The sequence below is a fragment of the Eublepharis macularius genome, chromosome 5 (assembly GCF_028583425.1).
Source record: "Eublepharis macularius isolate TG4126 chromosome 5, MPM_Emac_v1.0, whole genome shotgun sequence".
Taxonomy (NCBI): domain Eukaryota; kingdom Metazoa; phylum Chordata; class Lepidosauria; order Squamata; family Eublepharidae; genus Eublepharis; species Eublepharis macularius.
The window spans coordinates 105,600,521-105,619,137 of NC_072794.1; the positions used below are offsets into that span (position 1 = coordinate 105,600,521).

At 45.2% G+C, this 18,617-nt stretch overlaps 1 non-coding gene across 1 annotated transcript; it reads left to right on the forward strand.

Moving 5' to 3' along the window:
- The first annotated feature begins 11,801 nt into the window (after nucleotides 1-11,801).
- On the forward strand, nucleotides 11,802-11,904 carry LOC129331535 (U6 spliceosomal RNA). The gene has a single exon (XR_008597188.1). It is a non-coding gene; the product is annotated as a U6 spliceosomal RNA (small nuclear RNA).
- The last annotated feature ends 6,713 nt before the right edge of the window (nucleotides 11,905-18,617 follow it).

Here is an 18,617-nt window from a genome sequence, read left to right on the forward strand (position 1 = left end):
CACAGAAGGCCCACCAGCTGAGGGCAACGAGAGAGTGAAGTGGAACCTGTAAGATGATGTAGCACAAGCAGTCATTGTAAGTTCTGTCTCTACCGATTATCTAGATTTGATTCAGGACTGTGAAACAGCTAAGCAGATGTATGACTTTATACTTAAAGAGCATGTGACAGATGATTGGGCAACCAGGTCACTTTTGCAAGATCAATTGCAAGCGTTAAGATATTCAGACAGACAATGTTTTAAAAGTCATGTGAGAAAACTACAGGACCTGTTCTTTCAGTATGCCCAATACAGAGAGAAGCTAATGGAAGCTTCCTTCTCAGCCAAGAACAAAAGATCATAGATTTATTGAAAGACCTGAAATTGGAAGACAGTGCTCCCAAATACATTCCAATGGAGCCTAACTATAACAAACAAAATGAAGCATCTGAAGAGCTACTGAAAGAGAACAGATATTGTGAAATCTTGGGTAAGATCTTATACATTTTAACCCTGACACAACCAGACATTAGTTCAGCAGTAGGATTATTGTACAGAAAGTTTTCCAAACTGACAAAGAAAGACTGGAAAGCCCTAATGACTTTAGTAAGATATTTAAAGCAAATTGCAAGCCTTAAACTCAGGCTACTAGCTGACAACATGCCTAAATTGACACTTTACGTGGATGCAGACCACGCCGGGGACAAATCTGACAGGAAGTCCACAAGCAGCAACTTAATCTATGGCAGTGGAGCCATAAACTGGGCAAGTAAGAAACAGACCATCACTGCTGGATCTACTGCAGAAGCTGAATATGTTTTCACCAGCATTAGGATGCAGAGAAATTCAGTGGCTACTCAAAATAACTGAAGATCTAGGCCTAAATATACCTGTCATCATATATGAGGATAATGAAACATGCGTATGTCACAAACTGAAGACATCAGTACATCTTTGAAGCACATTGACCTGAAGTACCACATAGCATCTGTACAAAGATGGGACTATTAAATTAGTCTACTGTCCTAGCAACGAAATGATTTATGATGTTTTAACTAAACCTTTCCAGAGAGAACGTTTTGAAGCTCTCTGAATGAAGATAGACCTGGTACACTGAGCCAAGAGAGGGGGTGTTGGAAGAAGGGACTGGTGATGTCTTTTCCTCAGGCCTTTAGGACTGCCAGCAGAGAAGAAGGAAGGTAACAACCATAGAGTCAGTTAGATAGATAGGCTGCTATCAGTTACCTTCCTGCCAGGGGAACTTCCTTCCCTTCTCTCCTCTTCTCTCTCTTCTTCCCTGCATGCACCAGGAGAGGCAGCATGGTGTCTTCTCCTGAGAGAGATGGCCTACTTTCAATCTAAAGCCATCCTAGCTAGTTAGATCAGTTACTAGTTCTTTCTCTCCACTAAACTTATGTAATTATATTTCTTTAGATAAATAAACAGTTACTGGTTTTCTGACTTGGGCCGTTTCCAGACGGCCCCCCGCCTCGCGAAACGTCGCGCGTTGTCGCGCGTCGTTGCGCAGAAAACGCGAAATATCCGCAAAACTCGCGCGAGAAAACGCGATATTTCGCGTTTTCTGCGCAACGACGCGCGACGACGTGCGACGTTTCGCGAGGCGGGGGGCCGTCTGGAAACGGCCTTGGATGACAGCTTTCTGCATGCAGTTTGTATAGTTAATGTGCCTTAACTAAAACCCAGTACTAACCACTATAGTATATTGGCTGTCCGCTAGGTACTGACAAGAGCCTTCTGTAGCCCAAAGTAGCCATGCTGAATTCAGAAGGTGTTACTATATAGCAAACCCTGAACGCTCCTTGGCTGTTTGGTCTAATGGAGAAACATTAGTCTAATGGTCTAATGGGGGAGAAACATTCTAGAGTTTATTTATTTTGTACTTTCCTTTCAAGCCCTCCTCTCATTAGAATCAATTGCAGAGAAGTGGTTATCCTTCCTATAGCAGACAAAGGCATCTATTGGTAGGAGAGAATTGTAAAGGAAGGGCTACTCAAATGTACTCATTATTAAAAAGTCCAGAGCAGCTAGTTCTATTTCTGTTTTTTCAAAAGAACAGAATATGAATCAATGCCATCTTGTTAAATTGGAAAAATGCTGTAGAGAGATGGATCTGCATATGTGAAACCTCTACGCTGTATAGAGCATGGCTGTCATTCATAAACTGTTTGCACATCTAAGAACACATGTTCGTACACATGCACAGGGAAGATCTGTAGGCCATAGAATAATCTTGCTAGGTCCTGCTTGTGTAATTCATCTTTACACTGAAAGTCAACTAACCCCCTCCTCCAGTTTGTAGCTCTTGGTAATTTTGTCTTCAGGCACACACTTCCCTTCCCCCCATTCCTGCCATGTGGCATCTTTAGCAGGACTTGCCGCCAGGCAGAAGAGATGACTGATGGCTTGGGCAAGGAGGAGAGGGCTGGAGGCAACAGCTGCTTCAGGGATTATTAATGAGCAGCGAATGATGGGAAATGCAAAGATCAATTGAAACAAAAGAGTTCAATAGTAAAAAGAAACATTTGCAGAGTAATGAGAGTCCATTTCTCCAGCCCAACTGTCGGAAATACATCCTGTTAAACATCCATCAATTATCCTTGCTTGCAAATGCATTAAGGGAAGTGAACAATTATCCATCAAAGATACTTAGACCTACTGCCCTCCATCCAACTGCCTCTCTTTAAAGACAAGCTTCAGGAAAGGAAATCTTACGCAGCTTAATTTTCAACATTTTGTGTTGCAAGTACAACATACTGTGCATTGGTGATCTGATAACTCTTTATACAGCCATTAAGCACCGACAGGGCTGGCTTTGTTACAGACTGACATGAAGCAGTTTGCTGCAAGTAGTGAGCACAATTTTCTTGCTTCACCCCTCCATTTCAATGAGGATATGTGCACCAAACACACTGGTTTCTAGTTGTCCTTCTGAGGGAATCCTGGGAACTGTAGTTCTGTGGGGGAGTCAAAGAGTCCTCTAACTGTGAATCCTTGGCACTCTAGACAAACTAAAAATCCCAGAATTCTTTGGGGGAAGACCAAGCATTTCTATTCTGGCTAAAACCCAAACTAAGAACAGTGTTTATCTGACCTAAGTGTAGTGTTCAAATGCACTTGAAACAGATGTGGTGGTATCATTTTAATTTTTTACATCAAATGCCAAAACAGCTAAAGTTAAAAGTGCTCTCCACTGGTGCCCACCTTTTGTATCCCATTGCAAAGAATCCACGTGAAGTTAGCAGAAAAATACATGAGGAAGAACAAGAGGGGAACCAGATATAAGCTCCTCAAAACACACAATCCCTACAGAACTTAACCTGAGAGTAATACTTAGGCTTTGCTGTTTATTGATCAATTTATGAAAAGAGAGAGTTTGTTCTGGAAATAAACCGGAAACAAGCAAAGAAGTGTCATCCTGGGAGACAGGAGTAGAGATGGGCATGATCCGCATTACAATAAAAAAACCCCCACAATAATGGCGATCGCACGATCGGGACCCAGAGGATCGTGTTCAGGCACAGCCAACGATCCAGCGGTCGGGAGGGGGGCTGGATCGGGGCTTGATCAGGGCGATCGTACTCGGATTGGGAAGCCAGACACTCAGGCGCCAGCAATCTATTCCCCTGGCAACAGAGCCAGGGGAATGCCTGAGCTGTGTTTGCCCTCCTCCTGTCGCCCTGGAAACCCGAATGGAAGCCCAGCTTGCCTTGATCAGCAGGGCTTCCTTCCAACCACGGAGCAGCAAAGCAGTCACCAGCTGGGAGAAGACACCCAAGGGAGGGAGGGGGAAGGGGGTGTTCTGTAGCCATGGGCACTCCAGTCTCATCCCTGCAAACCCTGATAGGCAGCTCTGACGGCCAAACACAGACAGCCAAACACAAACACAGATGCCACCGGCATCAGCCACCATTCCTGTATCGCTGGGAACAGCGTGGCGCCCCTCTGCTTTTGCCTCCACGATCCACGATCCACGGATCAGAAACGGGAGATGATCGGTGTGGATCATTAATTCGGGATCGTCGCCGGCGCCGATCCACGATCAGCTTGATCGGTATTTTTTTTTGGATCGTGCCCACCTGTAGTCAGGAGGAGCACAAACCCTCTAGCTCCCACATTTCAAACCAGTTGAAGCTTCCTTCAAAGGGCCAAAATACCGAACAAGACCTTACTTACAGTTATATCTTCAAGAAGGGGCTTACCTTTAAAAAAGCTCTCCATTTCTCCATTTGCCAGAAAACAAGGCACAGACAAGAGAGAGGTTTTGCACTTCTCTCCCATGGCATTTTCATCACAGAAAACGGTGCCAGGGGAGTCTGGTTTGCCCCTTCCTCTGGCACCACATGTCTATTCCAGGGCACATGAAGCCAGAGGAAGCAACTCACAGCCCCCCCCCCCCCCCGGCACCATTTCCAGTGGTAAAAATACCAAGGAGGAAAGCCTGCAGCCTCCCTCACAAGCCAAATAGAGATACCGAAAGCTTTTTATAGGCGACTCCCTGCCAGAACATATAACTGTGGGTCAGGTGGGACACCAGTGCCCTGCTTGAAAGCCCTCTCCAGATCACCATTTGAATCTGCTCTGCAATCTCTGCAGTCTAACAATGCATGCTTTTTAATGCCATGTCCTGTGGCATTCTCCCTTCCCAAATCTCTTCATAAAGAATTTTTTGTAACATCCAGCCGGAAGAAGAGTTCTGGTGAACTGGAAAGCTCATACACTATTATGTGTCCTTGAGTGGGTCCTAATTAAAGATATTGCATGGACTGTGTTCAGAATACAACAGCCAGACTTATTCAGTGGTCTTCCTTGGGATCACATAACTGTTCTCTTACCATTTTATTTCTGGAGTCCATTTATCATGACCTAAAACCAGGGCTGGCTCCAGCATCGCTGGCACCTGAGGCAGCTTAAGGGATGCCTCTGTGCACGTGCGGTCACACTCCAGACTGCGTGATGATGTCACTGCCTGTGACACCATCATGCAGGGTTGGGTGCATGCATGGGGGGGGGGCCTTCCAGCCCTCCCGTTCAGTTGCTCTGCGGGCCAGGTGCAGCCGGCCACCTTGGCCGCCAGCTATGCCTGGCCCGCAGAGCAACTGAATGGGAGGCTGCCTGCTCAGCTGCCCCACACTGCCGCCGCCAGCATGCGCTTCTGGCTGGCGGCAGCAGCGGCAGCTCCGTGGCGCAAGCCCCTGCCCCCGGGCCGGCACCCCTCTGGCACCTTAGCACCCTGAGGTGGCTGCTGGGCCGACCTCAATGGGCGGGCCGGCCCTGCCTAAAACTCTAAATTATCTTGAGCAGGGTTATCTAAAGGCTTACCCCTTCCCATATAGTCTTCTTAATTACTTAAGGATCTACCATGGAGACTTGTTGTATATCTTACAATGCCATCCTAAGCTGAGTTATAGCCTTCTAAGTCCATTGAAGCTAATAGTTATACAGTCAAGCAGAGAGAGCTTTAAAAAGTTTAGGATGCTTGGATAGTGGAGATTTCTGGGCCGTGGCAGCCAACCACTGGCATTCCCTTTCTAGGGAAGGTCACCTGGACAACTCTCTTGGATTTCAGTGATCTTGCAAAACCTTTCTTTTAAGAGAGGCCTCTGATTCCCTGCGATACTTGTGTGTTGCTGCTTCTATCTTTTGTCCTATTGGTTGGTGGCAGCTATCTGCCATTTGTTTATGAATTTGTTGCACTTGTGGTTTTATTTGACCAGTTTCTTCTATTTTATTTTTTTAAAAGAAATATATAACCACTTTGACATCCCACGATCAAACATATTTGAGAAACTAGTATTTTGTTTGTGTAGACTCTTCATGAATAGCCAATCACCGGTGCAGCTGTCTTGGACCCATACACATCCTATAAAAACGTAGAGAAGAAGTGCTGGCTGAGTACTGTTATGAAAGCAGGGGCTGATTCAGCTCAGTGAGCATGGCTTAAAAAGGATTGTAAGCAGTCAGTCTGGCCTTCGCCAGTTGTACAGCAGTTTTCATATAGCTGCGTGTAATATTAAAAGTGTACAAGCCTCTGGAGTTTAAAATGGCTACTGTATAGCCACCAGAGAGCCTCTGCCGTTGCTACATCCCACCCGGGAGAACCAGGCATGCAAGGAATGCTGCCCTGGAATGCGACGTGATAGCAGCTTGATTGGATTTACTGCCATCCCGGCCCCACTGGTGCCCAGAGCAACAAAGGACTCGCAGAGTCACCCCCACTTAGCACATTCCTTTCCCTCCTTCTGTGATGAGATCTCCTGTCCATGATTGAGGAGCTAATCAAATGACATTCATAAGTATAGACAGTCATTCCTGGCACAATGTATCCCCTCCCTAAAAACACTTAACCTAGCTCCGGTGTACTTCATCAGAAAAACTGTCCTTTTTGTGCAGCGCTAGAACTAGTTTTGCATCTGCATTCACACACCCTGGCAGCTATCAATCAAAGTACTCAAGCCTTTTGCCTAACCCAGGAACTGACCATTGGAGTCTTTGTCCTAACTGCTAGGAGGACTCTCCTCCACCTCAGGGCACATTTTACCTATAAAGGTATTGCTCTGGCCCCATTCAAATCGAACACGTTTCCGGATCCACAAGTGCTGTTCCCTTGAGGTTTGCTCTAAGCCTCTTGCTCCCTTGGCCGAGGACGCTGGACGTTTGAAGCTTCTCTCTCTCTCTCTCTCTCTCTCTCTCTCTCCTCACTGCGGACTGGACTACTCGCCCAGATAGGTAGATATAATTACTCCCTCTCTCTCTCTCTCTCTCTCTCTTCCCAACTTCTGGCTATATTTCCTAGGACTCTCTCTGTGTAATCATTTCCCCCCAATAATTGGTGTGTACGTGCAAGAAGTTCTTGTGTTCGATAAAAGTTATTGTTTTATATTAAGCACCAGACTTGCTGCTCTATTGTCGGAAGGGACCTGGTATACAAAGGTGATAGATCCCAGTTACCGCCTCTTGTATAGCCGTCTTCCTTGCTTGCTAATTCCCCCCATAAATCATATTTTTGCAAGGAGACCATTTCAGGTAACAGGATAACCCTGCTTAAACCTAGAAATTCCATGTACTTTGCATCAAGCAGTCAGACAAGCAAGTGTAATGTTGAACAGCAGCAATGTCTTGGCAGCTGAACATCTGATTGGTTCACCTGTCCATAATCCACGTCAAATAACTGTTGAACAGCTTTGCAGTAGCTGTTGTGATTCATTTCCTTGCCTTGCATCTGTGATGTAAGATTATTCTACCCAGGGTGATGGATGGTTGGGACAGCTAATTAAATGTGGGGGGACAACACCTCCCATAAGGCTATGTGAATATGCACATGTACAAAATAAAGTTGACAATACAGACTTAAATTGGCTGATGACTTGTGTGCAGTGACAACAGGTCTGTGAATAGATGAAAGGGAAAGTAAGTTTCCTACAGGGTTGTGCAAGAATACACATGCTGATTGCACTGTAATCTAATGAACAGTTTTGAATGGTTCATGAACTGTTCGATGAACATTGGCTTCCTGTTCACAAATGGCAAACAGACCACTGATTGAATGCTGCCTAGACTTCTGTGGGCACAAGGAGGGGGAATGATTTTAACTGATTCCTCCCTCTTATGGCACCACAAAATGCAGCTCTTGGGCAACAGGAGACTCCCTTGGTAGCTTTGGGAGAAAATGGAAGCCTCCTGCAGGAAGGAGAAATTGATGAAAACCACCACTATTCCTTCTTTCTCCTGCAGAAATCTAGGAGGAATCCAAGCCCATCAGCTGAACTGGAAGGCATTCACACATTCCTGCTTAAACCACATCCTGTTTTGTGAGATTGCTTTATTGTATGTAGGGATAATTTTCCAATTCACTCATTACCAGAGCTACATGTTTCCCTATTTGGTTCTATGTCACTCTGGTAATTAGAGATAGGCACGAACAGCAATACGAACTAAAAAAAACCCCAAATAGCCCAATCTGCTGTTCGTGAACAAGCTGTTCGTGAGGCCCCATTCTAAACGAACAGGCGGTCGTTGCAAGTTTGCTGCTCATCAAGCCAGACAGTCTGGCACCTGCAATCAATTTCCGTGGCAACTCAGGCAGGGATTGTCTGAACTCTATCTGAACTCCTGCTGTTGCCCTGGAAACCCCAATCTAAGCCCAATTTAGCTTGATAGGCAGGTCTTCCTTCCAAGTGTGGACTGGAGCTCCAAATTTGTTACAAGAGGAAAAGACCAGGGGGGAGAGAGGCTCCCAGCTCTGGCTTTGAGGGACAGTTGCTTCTAGAGAGACAGGGTGAGTGCAATGGAGCTTGAATTTTCTTTGTGTGGTGGGATAGGGATCTACCTCTTCAGGTTCCAGGGCTGCTGCCAGGCTCTGGGGCCAAGCTATTATTTACTATTGATACCTTTCCTGCTGCCTGCTCAGGTAGGGTTTCTGGGAGTGGTGCGGTAGGGATCTACCCCTTCAAGTTCCAGGGCTGCTGCCAGGCTCTGGGGCCAAGCTATTATTTATTGTTGGTGCATTTCCTGCTGCCTGCTCAGGTAGGGTTTCTGGGAGTGGTGCAGTAGGGATCTTGATGGCTGGAGGAGAGCCTGCTGGCCCCCATGAACAACGAACAACGAACATGTTCGTGACAGGATCATGTTAATCAGTGTTCATTGTTCGTGGATGGCAACAAACAACTAACACCATGTTTGGGGTTTTTTGTGTTTGTGCCCATGTCTACTGGTAATATGGTATATCTAAATTATATGGGTGGGGCCAATTATATAGTTTCTTCCCATGCAAATATCTTCCAGCCCATAGAAGGTGACAGTTGCATGAAAAGGTACCATATAGCTAGCCCAAGCCACATAGGGCTGACATAAATTAATCCTGCTGGAATTATGAACCAGGCCAGGAATATCATAAATCAGTTGATTGAGGACCACTCCAAAGCCACTTAGGTATCATTTCAAACTGAGCAAAGATTTAAAGGTGGTCATTGTGATGGCGCAGGAATATAATTTTATAGTGGTACCAATCAACACTTGTAAAGAAGAGTCAAAAGGCTTGTGTGGCCTCTCAACAGAATACAATGCACAACACATGTCAAAAGCAAAAATGAAAAAAAAGTCACATCTGGTGGCCCAAACCTATAAGTTTGGGATGTTTCTATTCCAAACATGTCTTTGACAGACATAACATGGCTGTGTTATGGTGATGAATACTGGATTAACACATAAATTAAAAAACACCATCACAGATTACTCAATTGGCAGGTAGTACATTTGTGTTTCTGAAAGGAATGAGCTACTCAGGGGCAACAGGTGAAGACAGGCTAAATGCTCAGCTCAGACAAAATTTATTGTAAAACAAGCCTCTTAAGAGGAAGTGAGAAGCAGAGACCCTAGAGAAAAGGACATGAAAAGGAGAGGAAACAGAGGGTGCAGTGGAAGAAGGACAAAGCAAAAGAGACATTGGGTCAGGCAGGAAGTATGATGGGGTAGCAACTGTCAGAGGATGCTGCTGAGGGGAGAATGGAAGGCAAGAACAAGGCTGAAAGTGGGAACTGGAGGAGGAAAGATCTGTTTCAAAGGTGGTTCTGAGGTTTGGGTACATACCTATTTTTTAAAAAAACCTTGTGCTCAGGAATTTGGTTATTCTGATCTTAAAACAACAAGAGTGCCCTTATTCAGAAGTGGATGAGCCAGAGCCACTCAGTTACTGCCAGAGATGTCTGATGAAAAGTATTTATCTGAGGCTGTGTTATCCACTTCAATGGCAGGAGAAACATCCTCTCCTGCCTGAGTCCCTGCAGAATTAATGGACTCTTGGAGAGTAAATAACAATCCGGTAATGTACAGAGACTACAGTCAGAGATAAATGACCCCCACCTCCAACGTGCTGAGCTCTGCAAAAGGAATGAAAAACCCTCAAGAAAATGAGGCAGGAGGAAGGGTATAAAGTGAAGCATCCACTTTAGCTTGTTGACAAGGGCAACATCCTTCATGAGGAAAATATTCATGTCCCCCAAGGGATTGCCAGGCTTCCAGTTTACAGTTTACTCTGAAAGGGTTATGGGAGGTCTTCAGCAATGATAACAGAATCTTCCACTCTTGGTCTTGAGGCCAAGACTGCAAGCACAGGTTTGGATTTTAGCCTCTCACAATGGATGCTTAAACCATTCTCCTGCCATATTTGGCTTCTGTAATTTGAAAATAAACAAGAATGTGAATTCAATGAAACAATAGCTTCCTTCCACATTCTATCCTGCAGGCTGCAACAGAATACATTTTTTGGAGGGAAGCACTTGCATAAACTTTTTTTTTTTTAGAAATTGAATTTTGGAAAATTTAACATTTGGATTTACTCACCAAAATTAAAGAAGCTGATGATAAAGTTTATCCCCCTCTGTTCCACCAAGGAAGGGGTGCAAGGCTTTTAATCCATAAAGGGCTGAATGGGCTGCTGTGCTGAGGGTTCATTTCCTTTCTCTGCTTCCCGGGAAGGAACAGAAGCCTCATGTAGGGCCCACAGCATGTAAGAGGCAGTTCCAGAGTCCTTCAGAGAGCAAAGAATGAAGGAAAGATACTTCTATTTGTCTCTAATAGCTCAGCTCACTCCAGGTCTTCTGAGTCCTTGCGAAGGTCACTGAGACAATATATGAAAAACAGGAAAAACTTGACCCCTTGGCTGGAGCTGTTTACAAGATCTTGCATGGTTGTTTTGCTGTAGGTAAAAATGAAAATTCCATGTAAAACAATAATACCATGATATAGAGCAGCAATAAAACTCCTTAACCAATAGCTAGTACTGTTTTCCTAATGTCCAGAAGCTAGTAAAGAGCATTCAGGGACTTCTTCACAGTGCAATGTGTACTCCCTTGAGGGGAGGCAAACCACAGTACTCTGCACCGACTAAAACAAGGTCAGTCCCCCTCCCCCCTCAGCACCTTTATATCTCTGGCCAGTTTCTTCATACCCTCCATGCATCTAATGAAGAGTTCTGTGGTTCTCGAAAGCTTATGCCTCAATAAAGTTGGTTAGTCTTAAAGGTGCTACTGGACTTTTTACTATTTTGCAGCTACAGACTAACATAGCTAACTCCTCTGAGTAAAAATATTAACATATAAACAAATAGGGGCCATATTACTCCAATCTTGTTCCATCTTCATTGGCTCCCAATTTGTTTCTGGGTCAGTTCAAGGTGCTGGTATTGACCTTTAAAGTCCTATACAGCTTAGGATGGACTGCCTTCTCCTATATAAACCCACCCGTCAATTCTGGTTAGCTTTGGAGGTCTTGCTTCGGGTGCTGCATCATTTGGGGCCAGATAGGTGACAATCCAGGAAAGGGCCTTCTTGGTTGTGCCCGAAACTTTGGAACTCCCTCCCCAAGGATATTCACCTGTCTCCCTGTGTCATTGTCTTCTGCCAGTGGGTGAGACATTTTTGTCTCATTTGGTGTACCCCCAGTAAACTCTTATTGGCCCCCCTCCCTGACTGTGTATTACTCACTCCAGTCAACACTCTGGCCATACCCTACTGGACCAATTGCAGCTTCCAGACAGTCTTCAAGGACAGTCCTACATAGAGGGCATGCAGTAATCTAATCTGAATGTTACCAGGGCATGCACCACCATGGCCAGATCTTTCCTGCCCCGGAAAGGCCACAGCTGGAGCTCTTAAAAGGTACCCCTGGTCACTGCTGCCACCTTTTATGCAACAGGTGCCTCAGGTCCAGCAGCACCCCAAGCTATGAACCTGGTCCTTTGAGATGGGGCACAACCCCATTCAGAACAGGGGATATCCCCATTCATGGGTCAAACCTCCCCAACCTCGCTTCGGCAGCACATATACTAAAATTGGAACAATACAGAGAAGATTAGCATGGCCCCTGTGCAAGGATGACCTCCCCAACCCGTAGCACCTCCATTTTGTCAGGATTATGTGGCAAAAGGCAAATCTTGCCTGCGCAACTGTCTGGGCTTCCAACCACAGTTGCACAGTTGTGGATCCAGAAGTGCCACAGGGCTGAAAGGTCAGAAGATATTGAAACAACCAGTTTTAGATGTCTCCATCTTCTCAAATCACATCATCTTCTGACCATCATTATCTCAAGTCTTGTCCGAGGTTCAGCTTCCTATGGCTCATCAAGTCTACATGAATATACTCTACACTGAAAGTTCTCTACACCCTACACGCTAAGATTCTGTGGTCTGTATTTATTATGCAAATGTAGCAAATTAGCATTTTATTTTACATAATTTATTCTGCCTTTTAACTCTTTGCATAATGTACTCTACCAATGATGAGACAGGGCAAGGAGTGATGCAGAATATTGAAGCCCCTTTTCTCTGGCTACTCAAATCCAGCAATTCCCCAGATTTTTGAGGTTTTTCTGGGCACCATTCACATGATCCTAGGGAATAGACACTGGCCATTTTCACATGTCTTACCAGCTCCGGTACGTTGCGCAAAGCTCCCGCAAGAACAGCATCTTCCAGGCGTGATTTCCCAGTTCTCGCGCGAAATTATGTCAGGAAGACGCTGTCCTGGCGGGAGCTTTGGGCGATGTACCGGAGCCAGTAAGACGTCTGAAAATGGCCACTTTCTGAAACAAACAAAAGCAGGAATTCTAATACTATTTCCGATACCTTTTTTACTCTTTGGTGGAACCATAGATTACTTAAATTCTGATCTAATTTTCTACCTTATCCAGACACTGCACAGCACTCTATTTGGTGTTCAGAAGTTTCAATTGGTACAGAACACTGCAGCCAGAATGTTGACTAGAGTGAAATGTAGGGGCCATACCACAGCCACACTTGGTCCACCTACACTAGCTCCCAATTTGTTTCCAGGCCCAATTCAAGGTGCTGGCTATAGTGTCCTCTGGGGGTAGGGGAACATTGTACTTGAAATCCATGGGGTCTTGAAAGCACCAATCCAGTCACTAGTTTCTGCACAGCTTCTTGGAAGATGATTAACCCAAACACCTAAAGGTGTGGTTAGCTTCACCCACCTCAAGGTTACAATGCATTACAAGCAAGAAAAGTCATGGCACTGTAACCTGCCTTCTTGCCTAAGAACCTCCCTGAGGCAGCTTGTCTCCCTTTCTTTGGTTTTTTTTAAATAGTCATCTTCCCCTTCTGGCTAGCTTGGGTTTCCCTTTCTGCCCCTGCCCTGTGCCATATCCCTGTAGCCACCCTCCTTCCAGTTTCCCTTCCTCCATTTTATAGCCCCATCTCCACACCTGGGCCTTGAGCTGAGTTCAGCTTTCCTTTGTTTCCTGCTTCTTAGCTAGCCCCTGCTCTCCACATCCATACCCTGTCTTCAACCACCAGGGACCAGAGAACTTTTGTTTCTCTATCCAGGCTTGCTCACTGTCTCCATGCCTTCTCAGCCTCCCTGGGCAGACTTCCAAAGCTGCCTTGTGGCTGAGGCTACCCTGGCTGCATCCTCCTGCCCCTGGTCCCACCCTGCTCCATGCAGGTGAGCTTTGCTGCTGGGCCCAGGGTATGTCCTGTCCTGCCAGGCAGTTCATTGCCAGTTAGCTCACCACACTCATTTTGACCTTTAAAACCCTCCATGGTTTGGGACCAGCATACCTTAAGGATTGCCTTCTCCCGTATGAACCTACCAACGTCTAAGTCATCCTCAAGCTCTGCTTTGGGAGCCCCAGATCTCGGAGGCTGGATGGGTGACATGACATCCCAAGGTCATGGTGCCAAAATCATGGAACCGCCTTCCCAGGGGCATTCACCTTCCCCCTTCTATGACTGTCTTCTGCCTGCAGGTAAAGCCTTTTTTGTTTTGTCTGGCATTCCCTCACTGATCCCTCTTCCCTGTCTTATGTTTTAATTTTGCTGTATTTTGTTTTATACATGTATTTTTAGCTCCGCTTGTTAATTGGTTTTATGACGTGTTCTTATTATGCAGTTTTAATTGTTAGCTGCCTTGTTGGCCCCAATTGGAAAGAAAGGGGGATAAAAATGTTATAAATTGTATCAAAACTGTTAAGATCAAAGTCAGGTTTTTAAAAAGACAGGGAGACGAATCATCAACATACTGAGAATACTGAAACCCAGGCTTCCTCACAATCTCACCTAGTTACCAAGGACACTCTTCATCATGTCAGAAATGGAGAGGGATATCATGTTCATGAACAGTGGTCTTCTTCAGCCCCATAGTCTGCAGTCCCACTGCTGGGGCAGAAACCCCTATATAGCAGCCGTTTTGCTGACAGTTGTAAGGATCTGAGGAGTACATGTATAGAGTAAGGGCTCTATGTCTCCTACCTTTCTTGACACTTATGTTAAGAGGAACATCAGAAATATCTATGAGGAGCAATATGATGCAATTGCCTTTATTAATCTTGAAGCCCAGATCATTGACTAGGGCCACAATAAGAGTTTTGGACTCCAGTTTATTTATTATTTAATTTATACCGCACCTTTCTCACCAATGAGGACTCAAGCTGGCATACGTAATTCTCTTCTCCTCCATTTTATCTGCACAACAACCCTGTAAAGTAGGTTAGGCTGAGAATGTGCAACTGGCCCAAGATCACAAGCAAGCTTCCATGGCAAAGTGGGGATTCAAATCTGGTTCACCCAGATCCTAGTCTGACACTCTAACCATTAGACCATGGCGTGAGAATTACTTTCAAACAGGCATTGACCCATATCACTGTGTCAGAATTATGCAGACAAGCATAACTCCTGTCCATGTGAATGTCGGTATAAAAATCCCCACAGAGAATTCTGAAATCCAGGTGACTCCATGTAACCCTGAGAACAAAACAGCCTAAGGCCCACCACACTTCAAGGAGCACTAAGGTATGAGCTATACTTTACCTTCTGCCCTCAGAAAACAGTGTTGTACACTAATCAGAGGCACTAGACATCAATAGACACAGAATTATGAATTATAAAGTGGACCTTTGGTGCTGGTCAGTAGCATGTATCAAGAGAGCATAATCACAAGCTAGGAATAACTATCAGTGAGAAATAAGTTTGCCAAGGTGTTTCCCATCAGTAGACATCAAAACAGTGGCTCTGATGGGCCCCCAATTTAATAGTAAGAAAATCCCTGGGCCCTAGAATATGGGATAGTGATCACTAGAAGCACCCTATGGAAGAAGAGGCGCCCTCAGTTTGCAACTATCCTTCCAGTTCATTTCACACTGACTTGCCTTTTTACTCTTTCTGTGAGAATGATCCCATATTGAGCTCAAAACCTTTACCCATGTAGAGAGTGGGATTTCAAAGTCCATTCCCTACCTGAATTTCCAACCTTAAATCATTTAGTAAGGGCCAGTAAATGCTCCAGCCCTTCCAAGCGTGAAATACAAAGCACTCACCATCTCTTTATGTCCTGTTCCCTGAGTACCCATCTCTCCACATGAAGCCTTTTATGTCTCACCTTACACCTTACCTGACCAGTTAAGAAAGCCCTGGTGTATTAGCCCTGTGAAAAATCCTTCACTAAATCATTCCTGATGAAATGCTGTCTGCAATTTCCTTTCTTAACCCTTTGACTTTGGGAAGTGAAGGGGAGCAGGTTAACTTTTGCCGCATGCAAAACTGCACCATAACTTTCCTCGGAAATATTTCCTTATTGTTACTAAATAAATATGATTTCCAGTGGTTCTTCTCACAAAGAGGAGCTAATGATACAATCGCTGCTCAAGCAAATTCCCAGTTCTGAAACCATATACAGCGGCTCGTCACATATATACACACTGGCCCAAGTTACAGCTGTCTGTGAACTGCAGCCCAAATACCAACTTCTCTGCTCTCTTGCTGCTCAAATAGATTATTCTGCTCAAAAGCTGTTAAGCTGACTGTTGATGTTCAGGGTAACCTCTCTCCAATATGCTCCTCCCTCACCAGCAGTATTCAGTGGCTTAAATGTGCTTTATAATTATGAGTGGATCCATACTAAATTTTCAGCTAATGGAAGGAAAAGTGTGATTTCCTCCCATCCCTTCTTTTTGATACAGACCTAAAGATCCCCTAACCTCCAAGGAACATTTGGGGGGCGGGAATCAATGGGCTGCAGTCAGAGAGAGGGAGGCAGGAAGGTTCTGTTCTACTGACAGAAGAGCTACCCATGAGAGCAGAAGTTAGCCTGGATTGAGTCCCAGGCTGCTGCAATTAGCCCCTGGAAAGTAATGCCATCATGATCCCCTGCCTGGCCTGCTGAACTTACCAAATCTCTGAGCAAGCACACATCTGGGTATTCTGCTACTATTTGCCATCTTCTGTCATTGCCCCATGCTGAATTACAAAATTTAATATTGTTTTAATAACTGTCAATATATTGCATGACCTTTGAGTGCCTTTCCAGGTTGCATCCAGGGCAGGAGCTCTGTCTTCCTTCCCTAATTACATGATTAGAAGAAGGGATTTTTTTAAAAAACCAATAAAGCATAACATCAAGGTTATGATTCTTAATGGAAATAATTTCATGTCATTCCATTGGTAGCAAACGGCAGTTCAGTCCTCCAGGCAATCAGCATCTTTATGCCACCTTGGAATCTGATGCCAGAATGAAAGGGCACGGCTGTTCTCATCTGCTCTGCTCCAGCCGGGGGACACAGCTCCTTTACCCCAAAGGATGGCAGCTCCCACGAGTAAGTGGCCCATCTGTCTTCTTTGGGACATTAACTGTGATGATTTGTCAGATGTTGGAGAGTGACAGACTTGTGCAAATTACCCAGAGGAGGGGAGGGCTGGGTTGCTGTGCTTATTCAATCTGGAACAACCCTGACCTGCTGACAAAGGCAGAGTTATTTTTAAAAATCCCAAGTCAGCAGAATTCTCTTTAGCAGCTTTTGCTGCTGCCACTGCTGCTGCTGCTGCTGGCGGTATAAAATCGCCCCTAGAAACGGATAACAGCCAACTGGATAATGGGCCCATATGGGTGGGAGAAGCTCTCTGAATCAGTGCTCCCTTCTCATCCTCCTTGGGCCTTTGGGTCAATTATCATAGAAAGCAAAAGGGGGCCAGGCTTGACCTTCCACATAAGCTCATCTCCAGGGAGAGCAATCTAACCTTCCAAGGAGCAAATGGCTTGTTAGGCTGACTAGGGTTGCCAGCTCCTGGTTGGGAAATTTCTGGAGATTTGGGAGGTGGAGCCTGGGGGGGACAGGCTTTGGGGAGAGGATACAGTCCACCCTCCAAAGCAGCCATTTTGTCCAGGGAAAACTGATCTCTAGTGATCAGCTGTAATTCTGGGAGATCTCCAGGTGCCACTCTCTTAGGAGCTGTCTCAGCTTGCTTCACAGCAAGAAGTATAAGCCTCCAACCACTGATGAAAGACTATGGTAGAGGATGACAGGCAATTCTTTTTGAAGAGGGAACTCTATAATTGTGGTGCCATGGCCAAGAAGGCCATGAGACTGTGCCTGCTGTAAAAAAAAAAAGGTTCCTGATATGTCTATGATGGGCTTACACAGCAGAATGATCTGTCATTGTATGCATGCTGTGCAGATGAGAACTGACAACTGCAGCCTCATTTAACTAGGACTATTGATAGTTAACATGCAGAGTGCCTCAAGAATCCACTAGTTTGTGCTGGGGTGATGCTGGCAGAACTGACACGCACCCCACTGCCTTTTAGCAGGTCCTTTGTGCCTGATAGATTGCACAGCAAGCTGTCAGGGTCTTGGCATCCCCTGTCATACTTTAAGGGCTTGACAACCCCCTGACCTGCTTTGTAAGAGCCTGGGCCAAGGACTGGACTCTAATGGATATTGTGCTCTTATGTTAGAGACAGCTGTGGCAGTCTCCTCTGATTCTGTCCTATGAAAGCATATAGAGGAGGATTCCCCTCCTGCACTTATGTGCCTGCCTCCTGAGAAGAACTGTTTTCATGGATATATAACCTTGGAACTCCTGAACTTTCTAAAAAATCCTCTTTGCTCTCATCCTTAGTTGCTTTGCTTTGCTTTTGCTTACATATACACCATAGCTATTGGGGGATAGGAAGTGGAAACATAGACTAGGCTGGTAGCTGGGGGCGGGGGCTAGGCTGTACTTAGAATTCAATATAGACTTGGGGGCTTGGCGCAGAAGTTCATTCTTGGCAATGAACCTGTAATGGATTGCTGAACTAGTAGATTATCAATAAAGCTTTAACTCATGCAGTTCTGGACTCATGCAGTGAAGTCATTGAGAATTACCTGGCAGAACCTTACACAAGCAGCAATACAGTTAGGCACAGCTTTCCCCCAGTAAATGCAATGCTGGTGAAGCTGTTAAAAGCACACAAGCCCCCTCTGAAAACATAAGCCTGTGACACTCCCTTCTATATGGTATTTAAAATAAATCCTATAAACTAAACTTGACTTAACAATGGGAGATCCCTGTTTGGCTCTTTAGCTGTTTTTAAAACTGCAAACAGCATTCCCAGCAAACCAGGGGAGGGGGGGGGAAGTGTGAGAGAATAGTAAGAGAGAAAAGGATTAGCCCTCTCTCCCTATGCTTTGGCCCCAGTCCAAATCACATCCTTTCTTCCCCTGTAGCTGCTACCTGTAGTTTAAAAAATCAGCATCACATATATTTTCCCCTAAATGTAAGAACAATGAGTGTATAGGCAGTGGTGAACTGGTTTGAGGAAAGTGAGGGCAGGACACGGTGAAGATTA